Source organism: Pristiophorus japonicus, chromosome 1 (assembly GCF_044704955.1).
Source record: "Pristiophorus japonicus isolate sPriJap1 chromosome 1, sPriJap1.hap1, whole genome shotgun sequence".
In the NCBI taxonomy this organism is placed as follows: Eukaryota; Metazoa; Chordata; class Chondrichthyes; family Pristiophoridae; genus Pristiophorus; species Pristiophorus japonicus.
In genome coordinates, this window is record NC_091977.1 from 197,974,878 (window position 1) to 197,985,950 (window position 11,073).

An 11,073-nucleotide genomic window follows, 5' to 3' on the forward strand; every position below is an offset into this window, starting at 1 on the left:
CTCTCTGGCTTCAGGTGTGATGCCAGAGGACTGGAGGACTGCTAATGTGGTACCTTTGTTTAAGAAGGGAGAAAGGGACAGATTGAGTAATTACAGGCCAGTCAGCCTAACTTCAGTGGTGAGAAAATTATTGGAAAAAATCCTGAAAGACAGGATAAATTTTCATTTAAAAAGACATGGATTAATCAAGGACAACCAGCATGGATGTGTTAAGGAAAGGTCGTGTCTGACTAACTTGATTGAATTTTTTGAGGAGATAACCAGGAGGGTTGATGAGGGCAGTGCATATGATGTAGTGTATATGGATTTTAGCAAGGCTTTTGATAAGGTCCCACATGGCAGACTGGTCATGAAAGTAAAAGCCCATGGGATCCAGGGCAAAGTGGCAAGTTGGATCCAAAATTGGCTCAGAGGCAGGAAGCAAAGCGTAATGGTTAATAGGTATTTTTGTGACGAGAAGGATGTTTCCAGTGGGGTTCTGCAGGGCTCAGTACTAGGTCCCTTGCTTTTTGTGGTATACATCAACGATCTAGACTTGAATATAGGGGGTATGATTAAAAAGTTTGCAGATAATACTAAAATCAGCTGTGTGGTTGATAATGAAGAAGAAAGCTGTGTACTGCAGGAAGATATCAATCAACTGGTCAGGTGGGCAGAACAGTGGCAAATGCAGGGAACAGCGCCAGCCCTTATACATGGCCTTCTTCGACCTTACAAAGGCCTTTGACACTGTCAACCGCGAGGGTCTTTGGAGCGGCCTCCTTCACTTCGGATGCCCCCAACAGTTCATCATCATCCTCCGCCTGCTCCACGACAACATGCAGGCCGTGATCCTTACCAACGGGTCTATTACAGACCCAATCCACATCCAGACCGGGGTCAAACAGGGCTGCGTCAGCGCCCCAACCCTCTTCTCAATCTTCCTCGCTGCCATGCTCCACCTCACAGTAAACAAGCTCCCCACTGGAGTGGAACTAAACTACAGAACCAGTGGGAACCTGTTCCACCTTCGCCATCTCCAGGCTAGGTCCAAGACCATACCAACCTCTGGTGTTGAGCTACAGTACGCGGACGATGCCTGCGTCCGTGCACATATCGAGGCTGAACTCCAGGACATAGTCGACGTATTTACTGAGGCGTACGAAAGCATGGGCCTTATGCTAAACATTCGTAAGACAAAGATCCTCCACCAGCCTGTCCTCGCCACACAGCACTGCCTTCCTGTCATCAAGATCCACGGCGCGGCCCTGGACAAAGTGGACCATTTCCCTTATCTCGGGAGCTTCTTATCAACAAGAGCAGGCATTGACGATGAGATTCAACACCGCCTCCAGTGCGCCAGTGCAGCCTTCGGCCATCTGAAGACCAGGCCCTCAAACCTGCCACCAAGCTCATGGTCTACAGGGCTGTAGTAATACCCGCCCTCCTGTATGGCTCAGAGACATGGACCATGTACAGTGGACACCTCAAGTCACTGGAGAAATACTGCCAACGATGTCTCCACAAGATCCTACAAATCCCCTGGGAGGACAGATGCACCAACATTAGCGTCCTTGACCAAGCTAACATCCGTAGCATTGAAGCACTGACCATACTTGATCAGCTCCGCTGGGTAGGCCACATTGTTCGTGTTGTGTCCTTACACACTACAGCAAATCAACACAAGGCACATACTGGAGACAAGGTCACTCTGTGACCTGTACCTTTATTCACAGGGCCAAGAAGTGATGACCCTGCGTTGGACCTCCCTTTATATACCTGGATGACCAGGTGAGGAGTGTCTCCCACAAGTTCACCCCCTGTGGTCAAGGTGTGCATTTCTCAGGTGTATACAGTGTACAGTGTTGTTACATATAGGTTACAGTTATGTGAAGGTTACAAACATGACATGACCTTTGGGTCAAAGATTGAGTCTTTCAGGCAGTCGACGCTCTCGTGGAGCACCACAGTTGGGGCTCTGGTTGTTGAGCCTTGGCATGCGTCTTTGTCACCTGTGGTGATTCCGGCTCGTCCGGGCTGGCCGCAGGGACTGTGCATGCTGCTGACGGTTCTTGTTGCTCATTCTCTGGCAGTGGTATGGGCAACATCTCATGATGTTCCTCAGGTTCCTCAGTGTCCATGCTGAACCTTTTTTTGACTTGGTCCAATTGACTTGCCCATTGTTGAGTCTGACCACTATGACCCTATTCCCCTCTTTACCAATTACAGTACGCTCGAGCCACTTGGGCCCCACAGCGTAATTAAGAACAAATACAGGGTCATTGATTTCTATCCATCTCCCCTTTGAGTTACGGTCATGGTACTCATTTTGGGACTGGCGCTTGCCCTCAACAATGTCTGACAAGACTGGATGAATGAGGGACAGCCGAGTTTTAAGTGTACGTTTCATGAGTAGTTCTGCTGGCGGGACTCCCGTGAGCGAATGCGGTCGGGACCTGTAGGCCAGCAGGTGGCGCGATAGATAGTATTGAAGGGAGGGTCCTTGAATCCGGAGCATGCCTTGCTTTATGATTTGGACCGCACGTTCCGCCTGGCCATTGGAAGCCGGCTTGAACGACGCTGTCCTGACATGTTTGATGCCATTACCCGACATGAACTCCCGCAATTCATAGCTAGTGAAACACGGGCCGTTGTCGCTAACTAGGATGTCCGGCAAGCCGTGGGTCGCAAAGACCGCACGCAGACTCTCCACTGTGATGGATGTCGTGCACGAATTCAATATGATGCACTTGATCCATTTCGAGTACGCATCAACAACAACGAGGAACATTTTTCCCATGAACGGGCCCGCGTAGTCTACGTGAATACGTGACCATGGCTTGGTGGGCCAGGGTCAAGGGCTGAGTGGGGCCTCACTGGGGCCGTTGCCCAGCTGGACACACGTCGTACACCTGCGAACACAGTGTTCCAGTTTTGCATCAATTCCCAGCCACCATACATGTGACCAGGCAATGGCCTTCATTAACACAATGTCTGGGTGCTTGCTGTGGAGTTCCCTGATGAATGCTTCCCTTCCCTTCTGGGGCATGACTACTCGGCTGCCCCATAGTAGGCAGTCGGCTTGGATGGAGAGTTCATCCATCCGTCTGTGGAACGGTCTGACCTCTTCAGGGCATGCTCCGTGTGCGGGCACCCAATCCCCAGTCAGGACACATTTCTTAATCAGAGATAGGAGGGAAACTCTCTTTGTCCAGGTTTTGATCTGGTGGGCTGTGATGGGGGAGCCTACGCTGTCGACAGCCATGACCATCTCAGTGCTTTGCTCCACTGCTCCCTTAGTGGTGGCCAGTGGAAGCCTGCTGAGCACATCAGCGCAATTTTCGGTGCCTGGCTGGTGCCGTATGGTGTAGTCATACACAGCCAGCATGAGAGCCCATCGCTGTATGCGAGCTGACGCATTGGCATTGACCGCTTTGCTGTCGGACAACAGGGATGTTAACGGCTTGTGGTCCGTTTCTAACTCGAACCTTCTGCCAAAAAGGTACCGGTGCGGTGCATCTTTTTCACCCCGTAGACACATGCGAGTGCTTCCTTTTCAACCATCCCATCCTCGTCGCCAAATGTTGTGTCCTTACACACTACAGCAAATCAACACGAGGCACATACTGGAGACAAGGTCAGTCTGTGACCTGTACCTTTATTCACAGGACCAAGAAGTGATGACCCTGCGTGGGACCTCCCTTTATATAACTGGATGACTAGGTGAGGAGTGTCTCCCACAAGACACATGCGAGTACATCCTTTTCAACCATCCTATACCCCCTTTCTGCTTGGGAGAGCGACCTGGAGGCATAAGCCACAGGTTGGAGTTGGCCCTCATCATTACTCTGCTGCAACACGATGATGTATCACATGTCAAAACCAGTTTCTTACAGGGGTCGTACAGGGTCAATAACTTATTAGAACAAAGCAGGTTCCACGCCCGATTGAAAGCCCGTTTCTGACAGTACTCCCAAAACCAATCGCAACCCTTTTGCAGGAGCACGTGTAGCAGCTCCAACAATGTACTTAAGTTCGGCAGAAAGTTCCCGAAATAGTTCAATAGTCCCAGAAATGAACGCAACTCCGATGTGTTGCCGGGCCTGGGCACGCGATGAATCGCCTCCGTTTTGGATTCGGTAGGCCGGATCCCGTCTGCGGCAACTCTTCTGCCCAAAAACTCGACCTCTGGGGCCAGAAACACACACTTGGACTTCTTTAGTCGCAGGCCTACCCGGTCCAGTCGGCGTAGCACCTCCTCCAGGTTGTGGAGGTGTTCCTCGGTGTCTCGACCCGTGATTAGGATGTCATCCTGAAATACGATTGTTCCAGGGATGGATTTGAGCAAGCTTTCCATGTTCCTCTGAAAGATAGCGGCTGCTGAATGAATGCCAAACGGACACTTGTTGTAGACAAACAGCCCCTTGTGCGTGGTGATGGTGGTCAGTAGCTTGGATTCTTTGGCCAGTTCCTGGGTCATGTTGGCCGAAATGAGGTCCAACTTGGTGAACAGCTTGCCACCTGCCAGCGTGGCAAAATGATCCTCTGCTCTCGGAAGCATGTATTGGTCCTGAAGGGACACTCAGTTGATGGTGGCCTTGTAGTCGCCACAGATCCTGACCGAGCCATCTGTTTTTAGAACAGGGACGATGGGGCTTGCCCAGTCGCTGAATTCAACGGGCAAAATTATGCCCTCTCTTAGCAACCTGTCCAACTCACTCTCAATTTTCTCACGCATCGCATATGTCACAGCTCTGGCTTTGTGGTGCACTGGTGTGGCATCTGGGGTGATGCGTATCACTACTTTGGTGCCTTTGAAAGTCCCGACACCAGGTTGAAATAATGACTCGAACTTTTGTAGGACCTGTGAGCATGAACTTCGCTCCACAGATGAAATGGCGTGCACATCCCCCCATTTCCAGTTCATCTCAGCTAGCCAGCTCCTCCCCAAAAGCGCGGCACCATTTTCCGGGACAATTCAGAGTGGCAGCCGGTTCTGAGATCCATTATGGGTGACCACCAACATTGCACTGCCTAGCACTGGGATGATCTCTTTGGTGTACATCCGTAATTGCGTGTCAATGCGTTCAAGTTTGGGTCTGCTAGCTCTGAGTGGCCACAGTTTCTCGAATTGTTGGACACTCATAAGTGACTGGCTGGCTCCTGTGTTCAGCTCCATGCGTACTGGGATGCCGTTTAACAGTACTCTCATCATCATAGGTGGCGTCTTTGTGTATGAGCTGTGGATGTTTGCCACCTGAACCCGCTGAACTTCAGCATCCATTGCTGTGTCCGAGGCTTAACCCTGCCTTGCAGACCCCTCTTGTGGTTCATCCACTTCTTAAACCAACCTCGCTGTTGGCTTCCTGCACATCCTGGCTATATGTCCGCTCAAGTTACAATTTCTGCAGATGAATTGTTGAAACTGGCAGGACTTCGCAGCATGTTTGTCCCCGCACCTCCAGCATGAGCTGAGACTGTTGTGAACAAAAGAGCTGTTACCAGGCGTTCCTCTCTGATTATCTCTTTGATTACTCTTGAGCACTCTGTTTGTGGGTGTCAATGGTCCCATCCTGGGATATATTGTCCCTTGTGATGGTGTAAATGTCCGTTCAACCTGCCATTGACTCTGTTGAGGACCCACCCTAGTGTCTGTTACTGCCTGGTTGGTGTCGAATTGCCCTTGCCTGCCTGCGGGGTTCTGAGTCGCGTTTACAATGTTAACTCCCTGCTCCATCGCCACGTTGGGAGCAGAGTTGCGCACGTATATGATCTTGGTTTCCTCCTGCCTCGCCATGAAGATTTGAGCCATCAACGCTGCTGCTTCCAAGGTCAAGTCCTTGGTCTCAATTAGCTTCCTAAAAATCCCGGCATGACCAATGCCCTCAATGAAGAAATCCCATAACATCTCCCCCCTGCAGGCGTCTGTGAACTTACAGAAACTGACCAAGCGCCGAAGGTCCGCAACGAAGTCCGGTATGTTCTGCCCTTCCCGACGTCGGTGCGTATAGAATCGGTGTCAGGACATGTGTATACTACTCGCTGGTTTGAGGTGCTGACTGATCAGTTTGCTGAGCTCCTTGAAGGTCTTGTCCGCGGGCTTCTCGGGTGCGAGCAGGTCTTTCATCAGCGCGTACGTCTTAGGTCCACAGCTGGTCAGTAGATGCGCCCTTCGCTTGTCAGCAGCCAGTCCTTCATGACAAAGCTCTGCTGGAGCCTCTCAACGAAATCATCCCAGTCCTCACCAACACAGTCCTCCATGCTACCGGTGGCCATTCTCTTGAGTCGTTGATTCCCGTTTCTCGTCGCCAAATGTTGTGTCCTTACACACTACAGCAAATCAACACGAGGCACATGCTGGAGACAAGGTCACTCTGTGACCTGTACCTTTATTCACAGGACCAAGAAGTGATGACTCTGCGTGGAACCTCCCTTTATATACCTGGATGACCAGGTGAGGAGTGTCTCCCACAAGTTCACCCACTGTGGTCAAGGTGTGCATTTCTCAGGTGTATACAGTGTACAGTGTTGTTACATAAAGGTTACAGTTATGTGAAGGTTACAAACATGACACTTCACATAGAAACATAGAAAATAGGTGCAGGAGTAGGCCATTCGGCCCTTTGAGCCTGCACCACCATTCAATATGATCATGGCTGATCATGCAACTTCAGTACCCCATTTCTGCTTTCTCTCCATACCCCTTGATCCCTTTAGCTGTAAGGGCCACATCTACTCCCTTTTGAATATATCTAACGAATTGGCCTCAACAACTTTCTGTGGTAGAGAATTCCACAGGTTCACAATTCTCTGAGTGAAGAAGTTTCTCCTCATCTCGGTCCTAAATGGCTTACCCTTTATCCTTAGACTGTGACCCCTGGTTCTGGACTTCCCCAACATCGGGAACATTCTTCCTGCATCTAACCTGTCCAATCCCGTCGGAATTTTATATGTTTCAATGGGATCCCCTCTCATTCTTCTAAATTTCAGTGAATATAAGCCTATCTTTCGTCATATGTCAGTCCTGCCATCCCAGGAATCAGTCTGGTGAAACTTCGCTGCACTCCCTCAATAGCAAGAATGTCCTTCCTCAGATTAGGAGACCAAAACTGTACAAAATATTCAAGGTGTGGCCTCACCAAGGCCCTGTACAACTGCAATAAGACCTCCCTGCTCCCTGCATGTCTGACACAAGACTCCCAAAGCAAGCACTCTACTCGAAACTCCTTCATGGCAAACGAGCCAAAGGTGGGCAGAGGAAACGTAACAAGAGCACCCTCAAAGCCTCCCTGATAAAGTGCAACATCCCCACTGACACCTGGGAGTCCCTGGCCAAAGACCGCCCTAAGTGGAGGAAGCGCATCCGAGAGGGTGCTGAGCACCTCGAGTCTCAGCGCCGAGAGCGTGCAGAAATCAAACGCTGGCAGCGGAAAGAGCGTGCGGCAAACCAGTCCCACCCACCCCTTCCTTCAATGACTATCTGTCCCACCTGTGACAGAATCTGTGGCTCTCATATTGGACTGTTCAGCCACCTGAGAACTCACGTTAAGAGTGGAAGCAAATCTTCCTCGATTCCGAGGGAATGCCTATGATAATGATGATGATGAGTAAGCTGTCTGAGTGATCCAGTTGGGTTTCTGCTCCCTTGAGCTTGTAGCCCAGTTGTGGGATGTGAAGGTTGATTTGTAAGCCTGAGATTTCTCCCCAATTTCTGTTTGAGATCATTTGGTGAGACCAAAAGCAGGTTTACAAGCTTTCCCAAATGCAGTGGATGTGGAAGAGGACGATGGTTGTGCATGTACTGTACTAGTAGTGCTCGAAAAGCACTTAGCATCTTGCCAATGGATATTTATTTTCTATGGGCTTCTAGTTTGATAGCGATGAGATTTCTTCGGTACATGCAGATATTGAAACACCCTCAGTTACTTTGGACTTCTTTGCTTTCTTCACCAGCTTGGCTGTGAGTTTTCTTTCCTCTATTTTCCTTTGAATATCTGCTATTTCCTCTTTGCTCCCATTCAGTTCAATCACATTATCTTCTTTGAAGGATTCCCCATACTTGTGTCAAACTTCAGTCTTCATCTCTTTCATAGCACGTTCCGTGCAGACACAACCACAGTCATGGAGGCAGCAACATTTCTGTCGTCCATTCATTTCCAAACCAACCATGGGACAGATGAAAGCAGCACGGTGCAGGTCTTCATACTTGTCACCCTGTGTGTTGGCCTTGGTGCCTTTCCAGGCTGGATTGTCAGCCGGACTTAGCTCCTTAACATCCTCAAGGCTCTTAATGTATGTTGCAGTCTCTATGATACATTTCTCTGGAGATTTATCCAATAAATATTCAATGGCAGCATCTTTGTTGTACAATCTGCCAAGCCCCCAAGCGACTATGTGACCGATAGCACAGTAATTCCAACGGGCAACCAAGGCAGCATTTTTATCAACCTGCTCCACCTTCGTGGGACCCTTCCCCAGCTCGTGCCGCTTGAGGATAGTGCCTCTATTGCAGCCCATGCATCCCTTCTTCCTTCTCTTCCTGCAGCGTACAGCCACCGCTGCTGCCACCGTGGTAACCATTCAGCAGCACCCAGCCAATCCACACTGGCTCGCTCTCCATCATCAATTGGAGTATTTTCTCGGACCACTTGGACAGTCCCTACGGACCCCAGTTTGAGAACCACTATCTTAGTAGACTCAATGTGAAACGTGCCCAATAATTGCAGGGCAGCAATCAACAAAGCTATTAGAATGTTGAACTACATAGCCAAAACAGTGGGCTATGTCAGAGGAAGTAATGATTAAATTGCATAATGTTCTGGGTCAGATCATACCTTGAATACAATATCTGGTTCTGGTCATCAAGAAATGAGAGGCATTCAAGTGCCTGGAGGCAGTGCGGAGAAGAGCCATTGCACATTGGAAGTTTAGATCATTTAAATTTAGAGGGATAATGGGATTTTAAAAAGTGATTGACTTCCGCACCGCTGTCAATCACAGCCATTTTGATAGCGGGCCCGCCTCCAAACCCGCAATCGCAGGGCTGGTAAGATTCCGGCCATTGTTACATGAAGAAATCTTATTGCACTGGATTCTTGAGCTTGGTTTGTACTTGACTGGGAATGCTAGGCATTCAGGTATTGTTTTGGCAGTAGAGGGTAATTGTGTCTAGTTCCCACCACTCCCCTACCCCACTTCAAATTTAGTCAAAATACTTCTCCTTTTTAATTGTTGTTGCTACTGCATTATAATCTTTAATCACATATATACTTGCTCTTTTTTATTTTTAGCTTACCTCAGTGGCCGACTACAAAAAATATTTTCACAAGCATAGCCTGTACCAACTGCTGAATACTTCGTTCACAGATCTTACATTTTATAGCAATACTTTCTGCCTTTTACAAAAGCTTGACAATGCTTTTGTAAATTGCACTGCTTAATCTATGGAATAGATCGCACATTGGAAGTTTAAATCATTCAAATTTATAGCGATAATGGGATTTTTAAAAAGTGATTGGCAGAGTGAGCTTTCTGAAAAATGAGATTAGAAGTGAGGAGAAATATGGAACAGGTTCCCAAGAAAATTGTTTAATTCAAAGAATTACAAAGAATGTACAGCACAGAAACTGGCTATTTCGCCCAACTGGTCCATGCTCCACACAAGCCTCCTCCCACCCCTCGTCATCTAACCCTCGCAGCTAAATCTTCTATTCCTTTCTCCCTCATGTGTTTATCTAGCTTCCCCTTAAATGCTTAAATTGCCAAACTTCAGAAAGTATTGTGGAATGCATTGCCTGAAAGGGTATTTTAGAAAGTCCTTACTCTACAATATGAAACCACACGAGGCACATTCTGGGGACAAGGTCACTCTGTGACCTTAACTCTTTATTTACAGGACTCCAAAGACCATGACCCTGCGTGGGACCTCCCTTTTTATACCTGTAAAATCAGGTAAGGAGTGTCTCCCACAAGTTCACCCCTTGTGGTCAAGATGTGCATCTAGGTTGAGTGTATACAGTAATACAGTGGTGTTACATTGTAGTTACATACATGACATATTTAAAATTCCTAACAAAGCAGAATACATTTTGGTCATGAATGGGATTGAAGGCTGTAGGAAGTTGTAAAGGCAGATAATGAATATTCCAGAGATGATGAGATGGTGGAAATTGAGATTGACCAATAAAAGGATGGGTTTGTTTTCTTTGGCACTCTGCTAATCTTCTCGATGTTTCTAATGCATGTGAAGTTGTGCCCAAATAAATCTCTGTGAACAGCAACCGACCAAGGATGAATATATGAGACAAATATTCTGGAATTTCACTCATCTTTTAGCGGATTTGCGAAACGTCTCCCTCAAGAGATTTCAATGGGTATCATGTCCACAATCGGGTAGATTGTAGATGATTTGTGGAATTTCGGCTGAATTACCTCTTGTTTCGCAGCTTACATGGTCTATCAGCTGCACCTACAGAAAGCCCCCTCTGTCAGGTGACTATTTCTATATTGCTAATGTTGGCTCTTTTGGGAGTTGCAGTTTGTTTCTAAAAATAAAACTTTTTTTTACTTTCACTTCGCCCCCCCCCCCCTGTCAGCAACTTTCCCCTGCCACCTGTTTCACCATCCTTCCTGAAGGCGTTGACTTGTGGCGGTGTGGTTTCATGGACACTGCATGCCTTCTGGTATGTTGCTCGAGTAACCGTTATTTATACATGAGTCTTGACAGTGATTGTCAGCAGGGTGTTGAACTACAGGTATCACAGCAGAACCCAATCCCAATTTCCCCTCATGTACCCACATAAGCATTTCCAACATGGGACAGTGTATAAAGGTCAGAAGTGAGAAGCTTGGCCGTTTTATAATCTCTTCCTTCCTCATCCAAAGCCAGCTAAGCCGGCAGGAGGGGAATTGTGACTAATTGTAGCATCCCTTACTACTATTCCAGCTGAAATTGCCTACCTCAGACTTGAGATTGAGCAGGCTCTTGCTTGCCTATGTGGGTCAGCTGCTCACTGAGTCTTTAGGGATTTTTTTTTGACTAACTACAGTGCGTAATAATAATGTAATGCAAAAATAACAAAAGCAATGCAATGA

General features: G+C 48.0%; 1 pseudogene; it reads right to left on the reverse strand.

Moving 5' to 3' along the window:
* Nucleotides 1-7,565: 7,565 nt before the first annotated feature.
* Nucleotides 7,566-8,496, reverse strand: LOC139260071 (replication termination factor 2-like; annotated as a pseudogene).
* Nucleotides 8,497-11,073: the final 2,577 nt, after the last annotated feature.